Source organism: Tasmannia lanceolata, unplaced genomic scaffold (assembly GCF_043159265.1).
Source record: "Tasmannia lanceolata isolate RefF3 unplaced genomic scaffold, GAP_Taslan_0.1 ptg000023l, whole genome shotgun sequence".
Classification (NCBI taxonomy): Eukaryota; Viridiplantae; Streptophyta; class Magnoliopsida; order Canellales; family Winteraceae; genus Tasmannia; species Tasmannia lanceolata.
The window spans coordinates 13589659-13597880 of NW_027518700.1; positions in this window are offsets into that span (position 1 = coordinate 13589659).

Genomic DNA, 8222 nt, shown 5'->3' on the forward strand with positions numbered 1-8222 from the left:
GTAAAGACACCTCTACATCTTCCGCTGATCTTCTCGTGGACTGCCATGCAACCAAACACTACTTAACGCTCTTTAATCTTTGTACATCTTCCATGCTTGTCTTCCCCCTTTTGGCTTTTTCTTCCACTAATCTCGCACGTGGATATAATTGAATATTTACACCCCAAAATTTTTACTTTTTTTTTTTTACGGGTAAGCTGTTGTTAGGCAGGACCCTCGAGCAGACCATATTAAAGAAAAAAAAAGAGATACAAAGAGAGCCCAAAGCAAACATAAGGCGAGGCCACCTCTTTCCAACCAGAAAACTGAGGGATGAGGAAGCATAGGATCCAAGACCCTACCATTAGCAAATACATTCAAGAGACAATGGACATCGACAATACATTACAGTCTTTTGTAAATTTCCTCAGATCTGTCTTTGTGAATAAACTCCAGCAGTTTAGGGGGAGATAGACATGGGTGTATATCGTCTCCTGTGATAGACAGTGGCGCTTAGATAAGTAATCCGATGGGGTGTTTCCTTCTCTCGAACAGTGCGAGATACGCCATTGATCGAAGTGGGCGAGAGCTTCAAAGATTTGGCGAATGAGATTAAATGCCTTCCATGGAGGTGATGTTTTCTTCTCAATTACCCTGACTGCAACTAAGGAATCAAATTCTATCCAAATCTGATGTGCCTTATACTTTTGAGCTAAAAGGATTCCATAGTAGATTGCTTTTAGCTCGAGAGAGTAAGTTTCATCTATGTTGGTTTCCAAGGAGAATGTTGGAATAACCATCCCGTCGCCATCTCTTATGATTCCTCCAATGTTTAAGCCATTCAAATCAAGAGAGGCATCAGAATTAATTTTCAGCTCTGGGTGCTTTGGTCTTTCCCATGTGCAGGTCTTCTCCACTTTCTCCTTCAATCTGAATTTATACTCGAAGTATTGAGTAGCTTTAAGATTATGTGAACTGGAGACGTCCTTGCAATCCAAAGATTTGAGCTCACTTCCTTTAAGATTTCGCGAAGAATTTGGTTCTTATGCTTGTTCTTGTTCTCGAAGATTCTTGAATTGTGCTCTTTCCAACTACAATGAAAGCAGCTAGGAAACTGATCTTGATTGCTATGTCGCACTGACCTTTTCCTTGAAATTTGCTTCGTAGCCACTCTTCTTCCTCTTTAAGTCATCCTCTGGGGTTTCTTCGATAGCCTACCCTCCATAGTATTGATCTCCAAATCCACAAGGTATAAGCACAGTTAAAGAATAAGTAATTGATTGGTTCCGGGTCAGCTTTACAGACAACACATCTTCTGTCTTGAAGATTATGGATTAAAGACAGTCTGTCTTTTGTGAGAAGTCTACCTTGAAGGGCTTTCCATGAAGTGATTGCTTGCTTGGGTATGGCCTTTGAACCAAATGTTCAAGCTGGTTTACGAGAGTAAGTTCGGATTTCATCCCAAGCACTTTTAGAACTGAAGTCTCCATTTGTATTGGGTTTCCAAACTGCTTTGTTTACTGGTTTGTCATTAAAGATACATTTCACAAGTATTTCCTTTACTTCCATAAGAGATCTCTTGTTGATGATCGGGTTCCAATGTCCTCCATGGTGAATTTCATCCAGCGTGCTAATCTGAGAGATGGGGGAGTAAGCGCTTCCTCTAGAGATCAAGTTGTTTCCAAAAATCTATCCTTTCTTCATCTCCGATCAGATAGTAGACATGGTATTTGGCAATGTCCCTATCCTTTAGGATTCTTCTGACAGCCCAGGAGGGCATGGAGGACATATTAATTGACCAAACATTCTGGTTTCTGATGTACTTAGCCCGAAACTAAACTGCGCATAGGGACTTGTTGTTGTTGAGGATAGGGGTGCAAACGAGCCGAGCCGAGTCGAGCTTTGGGGTGTTCGGGCTCGGCTCGTTTAGTTTTCAAGAAGGCTCGTGTTCGGCTCGTTTAGTTTTCGAAAAAGCTTGGCTTGGCTCGACTCAGCAAATATTCGAGAAAGCTTGGTTCGGGCTCGGGTCGTTAAGTGGAACGAACCGAGCTTAAGCTCGGCTCGTCACAAGAATGGTAAAAACATACATCTGTGGGATTTGAACCCAAGCCCCCTCTAAATCCAGCGCCTTAACCACTCAACCAAACCTTCATTTGTGGTAAACAACCAACATTCTTTATTTTATATATAAAAACAAACATAATCCAAGCTTTAAAGCTCGGCTCGGCTCGGCTTGTTAATGAACCAAGCCTAAAAAGCTCACAAGCTTTTTCGAGCCGAACTATACAAAGCTCAAGTTCGGCTCGTTTATTTTGGCGAGCCTAATTTTTGGGCTCGGGTTCGGCTCGTTTAGTAAACGAACGAGCCCGAGCTGAGCTTTTAACGAGCCGAACCCAAACATGTTCGCAAGCCGGCTCGGTTCATTTGCAGCCCTAGTTGAGGAGATTCCATAGAAGCTTGGTCTGAAGAGCCATGTTTGTATCATCCAGCTTCCTCAGCCCGAGCCCTCCTTCATCCTTTGGATTGCAGACTATGTCCCAAGATATCATGTGATTTATTTATTTTATTTTTTGCATTTTCACTACCCTCCAGAGGAAGTCTCTTAAGATCTTCTCAATGGAGTTGAGGATTCCTTTTGGTAAGCAAAATGCAAAGGACCAATAAATCTGAAGTGAGTTTAGAACAGTCTATACCAGTTCTAATCTTCCATCTTCGGAGAGAAATTTGCCTTGCCAACTTTGAATTTTCTTCCCCACCTTTGCTATCAGCGGCTGAGATTCCTGAGTAGAAATCCTTGATGTGAAATGCGGGAGCCCAAGGTACTTTATGGGAAGATTTCGTTCTTTTATCCCAAGGATTTGGATGAATTGAGTCTTCTCCGTCTCAGTTTTACCTGTGAAAAAACATTCGCACTTATCTATGTTTTCTTGGAGACCTGTTGTATCACAGAATTTCTCCACGCAAACATTCAAACCATTAGCACATTCCTTTTTGGCAGTTGCAAAAATCATTAAGTCACCAGCAGAAAGGTCTCATTTCCACGGGCATCTTCAAGGATCAAGGACAAGATTTCCATGACCAGATAGAAGAGGAGAGGGGAGAGAGGGTCTCCTTGCCTAATTCCATTAGAGGAGGTGGATTTTTCTTGAGGGGTGCCATTGACGAGGATGGACAAGGATGGATGAGACATGCATTCAAGAATCCAATCTACCCCCATGTTTGGTTGAAACCCTGCTTAAGCTTGAATGAAGAGAGGCTTTTCCAATTTACATTGTCAAGGCTTTGGCTAGATCAACCTTAAGGCATAAGGTAAGTTTAGAGTTTGGGAGGTGAAAGTTATGCATGAGATCGTAGGCAAGAAGTATATGTTCATGGATTTGCCTACCTTCTATGAAAGCTGAATGGAAGGGGTGGATAAGCTTGTTGATTACAAACTTTAATCTCGTTGCAATATTTTTGTGATCATTTTATAATAAAGTTGCAAAGAGAAATACGTCTGAATTTTGATGGGGGTGAGGCATCCAGTCCTTTATGCTTCGTTTGGTTGCTGGTAAAAAGAAAAAATCCATTGGATTTTTTTTTGGAAAAAGGGAGGTGACATCAACTTTACCTTGGAAGTCTCCCATGTATTTTCTAGGGAATGGTGCTCTATCTTTCCCTCTCTTCCTTCTCTCTCCACTCATGATGACACCCTTGTATATTAAATGTTTGTCCCCTCCCTTGTGTCCTCCCTTTTTCTTTACTAGCAACCAGACGAAGCATTAGGGATTACAAAGCTGAGTTTAAAGATTACAGAGCAGTTCTTAACACAATATCGATGCTGATTTGATGATGCATTCTAGTTTACAAATCCCACTCCTCTTCTTCATATTATCAAAGAGGATCATAAAATAGTGGGAGCAAATTTAAGTATTATTTTGGACGAATGGAATTGGTAGACGTCCCGCTAAGCCCAGATTACATACCAACAACAGAAGTTATGGAAACAACCCAGCTTGCAACTATTCTCAAATCATGAAGAACAAAATAAATAAATAAAACTGTGAATTTAATCTTATAATAAAAAACAGATTCCAAATTCCACATACAATATATAAGAATTTTCATGGGAAATGAAATCAGCACAACCATGTTTTGATATTTGCACTAACCCATCTTGTCTTTTATTATTTAAAGATCTTTCAACGGTTATTACACTTCCCAAAAAGTTCTCACAAGCCAATTAAAAATGAAAGACAAGCTGGGTTTGTGCAATTATTAAAATACGGTTGTACTGATATCATTTCCCATTTTCATTTAGTGAAAAGAACAAGAATATCAGTATACTAAGATGGTACTAAATTAAATAAGTGGATTAAAAATCAAATGTACTAAATTAAATAAGTGGATTAAAAAAATCAAATGTAATTGAATTTAGAAAATAAAGCACGTAGGTCAGATTGTTTACACGATAAAAGAAATTTTAGGGTTTAGGGTTTTGGGCATTCATGATTAAAAAAAAATAGCGCGGGGAAAGCAGTTCTTAATTTAGCACTAAAGAAAGAGAAAATTTTAAAAATAGAAATAAAATAAAATCATAGAAGAAGAGATCGACATTTCTAGAGAGAGAGAGAGAGAGAGAGAGAGAGACCTTTGCATTTTTACGATGCATTTTTCGAAGGAGATTTTCAACAGTCATGTTGGATGGGTGGGGGCCCACCTGATGGGATCATTGGATGCATTGCAATGTACGATGGCGATTGGGAGATTCATAATACGTGTTTGTTAATTGGGAAGACTAATTCACTTATGTAGGGTTTATAGACCATCGTAAGTGTTTGTTAATTAGGTACCAATTTTATCATGATTCAACTAATGGAGTGTCTAATTCAAGTTTTCGTTTTTCCTCTTTTCTTTCAGCTCATTTTCTTTTTTTCTAGCTAGGCTATCACACTACGCCGAGCCATTCCCTTTTATGACACCAAACCTCTGTAGATCCGAGGGTTAGGATCATCATGTGGAAATGAATTATGGGGGTACAATCTATCTAGGATATGGCCTAACAAATGAACGGTTTGGATCATCTTATAAAGCGTGCCATGGGGTAATTTTTGAAAAACACTAGACTTCACATGCACACTATATATAAAATCTCAGTCCCTATTTGGTTGCTCAAATGTGGGAGATCATCGGCGTTTGAAACACCAGTGATCTTTCAAAGATTTGCCGAAAGCATATTTGGTTGCCATTTTGCATTGAAACTCCCTTTGACCACCACAGCTTCCGGACAACAATATTGCCTTTGTTCCTACGCGCGGCCGCAATGCTCATCCTCCCTTTCTCTCTCTTCCCTATCTCTCTCTATTCTGGTAAAGACACTCCTACATCTTCCGCTGATCCTCTCGTGGATTGCCATGCAACCAAACACTACTTACCACTCTTTAATCTTTTATACATCTTCCATGCTTGTCTTCTCCCTTTTGGCTTTTCCTTCCACTAATCTCACACGTGGATATAATTGAATATTTACGCCCCAAAATTTTTACTCTTTTTTTATAGGTAAGCTGTGGTTAGGCAAGACCCCCGACCAGACTATATTAAAGAAAAAAAAGATACAAAGAGAGAGCCCGAAGCAAACATAAGGCAGCCACCTCTTTCCAACGAGGAAAAGGAGGGATGAGGAAGCATATGATCCAAGACCCTACCATTAGCAAATACATTCAAGAGACAATGGACACCGACAAAACATTACAGTCTTTTGTAAATTTCCTAGATCTGTCTTTATGAATAAACTCCAGCAGTTGAGGGGAAGATAGACATGGGTGTCGTCTCCTTTGATAGACAGTGGCACTTAGATAAGTAATCCGCTGGCGTGTTTCCTTCTCTCGAACAGTGAGAGATACGCCATTGATCGAAGTGGGCAAGAGCTTCAAAGATTTGGCTAATGAGATTAAATGTCTTCCATTGAGGTGATGTTTTCTTCTCAATTACCCTGACTGCAAATAAAGAATCAGATTCTATCCAAATCTGATTTGCCTTATACTTTTGAGGTGAGAGGATGCCATGGTAGATTGCTTTTAGTTCGAGAGAGTAAGTTTCATCTATGCTGGTTTCCGAGGAGAACATTGTGATAATCATCCCGTCGCCATCTCTTATGATTTCCCCAATGTTTGCGCCATTCAAATCGAGAGAGGCATCAGAATTAATTTTCAGCTCTGGGTGCTTTGCTTTTTTCCATGTGCAGGTCTTCTCCACATTCTCCTTCAATATGAATTTATACTCGAAGTATTGAGCAGCTTTAAGATTATGTGAGCATCCTTGCAATCCAAAGATTTGAGCTCACTTCCTTTAAGATTTCGTGAAGAATCTGGTTCTTATGCTTGTTCTTGTTCTTGAAGATTCTGGAATTGTGCTCTTTCCAAGTACAATGAAAGCAGCTAGGAAATTGATCTTGATTGCTATATTGCACTGACCTTTTCCTGGAAATTTGCTACTTAGCCACTCTTCTTCCTCTTTAAGTCTTCCTCTGGATTTTCTTCGACAGCCTACCCTCCATAGTATTGATCTCCAAATCCACGAGGTATAAGCATAGTTAAAGAATAAGTAATTGATTGTTTCCGGGTCAGCTTTACAGACAACACATCTTCTGTCTTGAAGATTATGGATGAAATATAGCCTGTCTTTTGTGAGAAGTCTACCTTGAAGAGCTTTCCATGAAGTGATTGCTTGCCTCGGGTATGGCCTTTGAACCAAATGTTTGAATCCAAACTGGTTTACGAGAGTGAGTTCGAATTTCCTCCCAAGCACTTCTAGAACTGAACTCTCCATTTGTATTGGGTTTCCAAACTGCTATGTTTACTGGCTTGTCATTAAAGATACATTTCGCAAGTATTTCCTTTACTTCCATAAGAGATCTCTTGTTGATGATCGGGTTCCAATGTCCTCGACGGTGAATTTCAGCCAGCGTGCTAATCTGAGAGATGGGGGAGTAAGCGCTTCCTCTAGAAATCAAGCTGTTTCCAAAAATCTATCCCTTTCTTCATCTCCAATCAGATAGTAGTCATGATATTTGGCAATGTCCCTATCCTTTAGGATGCATCTGACAGCCCAGGAGGGCTTGGAGGACATATTAATTGACCAAACATTATGGTTTCTGATGTACTTAGCCTGAAACCAAATTGCCCATAGGGACTTGTTGTTGTTGAGGAGATTCCATAGAAGCTTGATTTGAAGAGCCATGTTTGCATCATCTAGCTTCCTCAGCCCGAGCCCTCCTCCATCCTTTGGATTGCAGATTATGTCCCAAGATATCATCTGAATTTTTCATTTTTTTGCATTTTCACTACCCTCCAGAGGAAGTCTCTTAATATCTTCTCAATGGAGTTGAGGATTCCTTTTGGTAAGCAAAATGCAGAGGACCAATAAATCTGAAGTGAGTTTAGAACAGTTTTTACCAATTCTATTCTTCCATCTTTGGAGAGAAATTTACCTTGCCAACTTTGAATTTTCTTCCTCACCTTTGCTGTCAGCAGCTGACATTCTTGAAGAAATCCTTGATGTGAAGAGCGGGAGCCCAAGGTACTTTATGGGAAGATTTCGTTATTTTATGCTAAGGATTTGGATGAATTGAGTCTTCTCCGTCTCAGTTTTACCTGTGAAAAAACATTCGCACTTATCTATGTTTGCTTGGAGACTTGTTGTATCACATAATTTCTTTAGGCAAACATTCAAACCATTAGCGCATTCCTTTTTGGCAGTTGCAAAAATCATTTAGTCACCAGCAGAAAGGTCTCTTTTCCACGGGCATCTTCAAAGATCAAGGACAGAATTTCCATGACCAAACAAAAGAGGAGAGGGGAGAGAGGATCTCCTTGCCTAATTCCAATCAAGGAAGTGGATTTTTCTTGAGGAGTGCCATTGACTAGGATGGAAAAGGATGGATGAGAGATGCATTCAAGAATCCAATCTACCCCCAGGTTTGGTTGAAGCCCTGCTTAAGCTTGAATGAAGAGAGGCTTTTCCAATTTACATTGTCAAGGCTTTGGCTAGATCAACCTTAAGGCACATGGTAAGTTTAGAGTTTGGGAGGTGAAAGTTATGCATGAGATCGTAGGCGAGAAGTATATTTTCATGGATTTGCTACCTTCTATGAAAGCGGATTGGGAAGGGTGGATAAGCTTGTCGATTACAAACTTTAATCTCGTTGTAAGATTTTTTGTGATCATTTTATAATAAAGTTGCAAAGAGAAATAGGTCTGAATTTT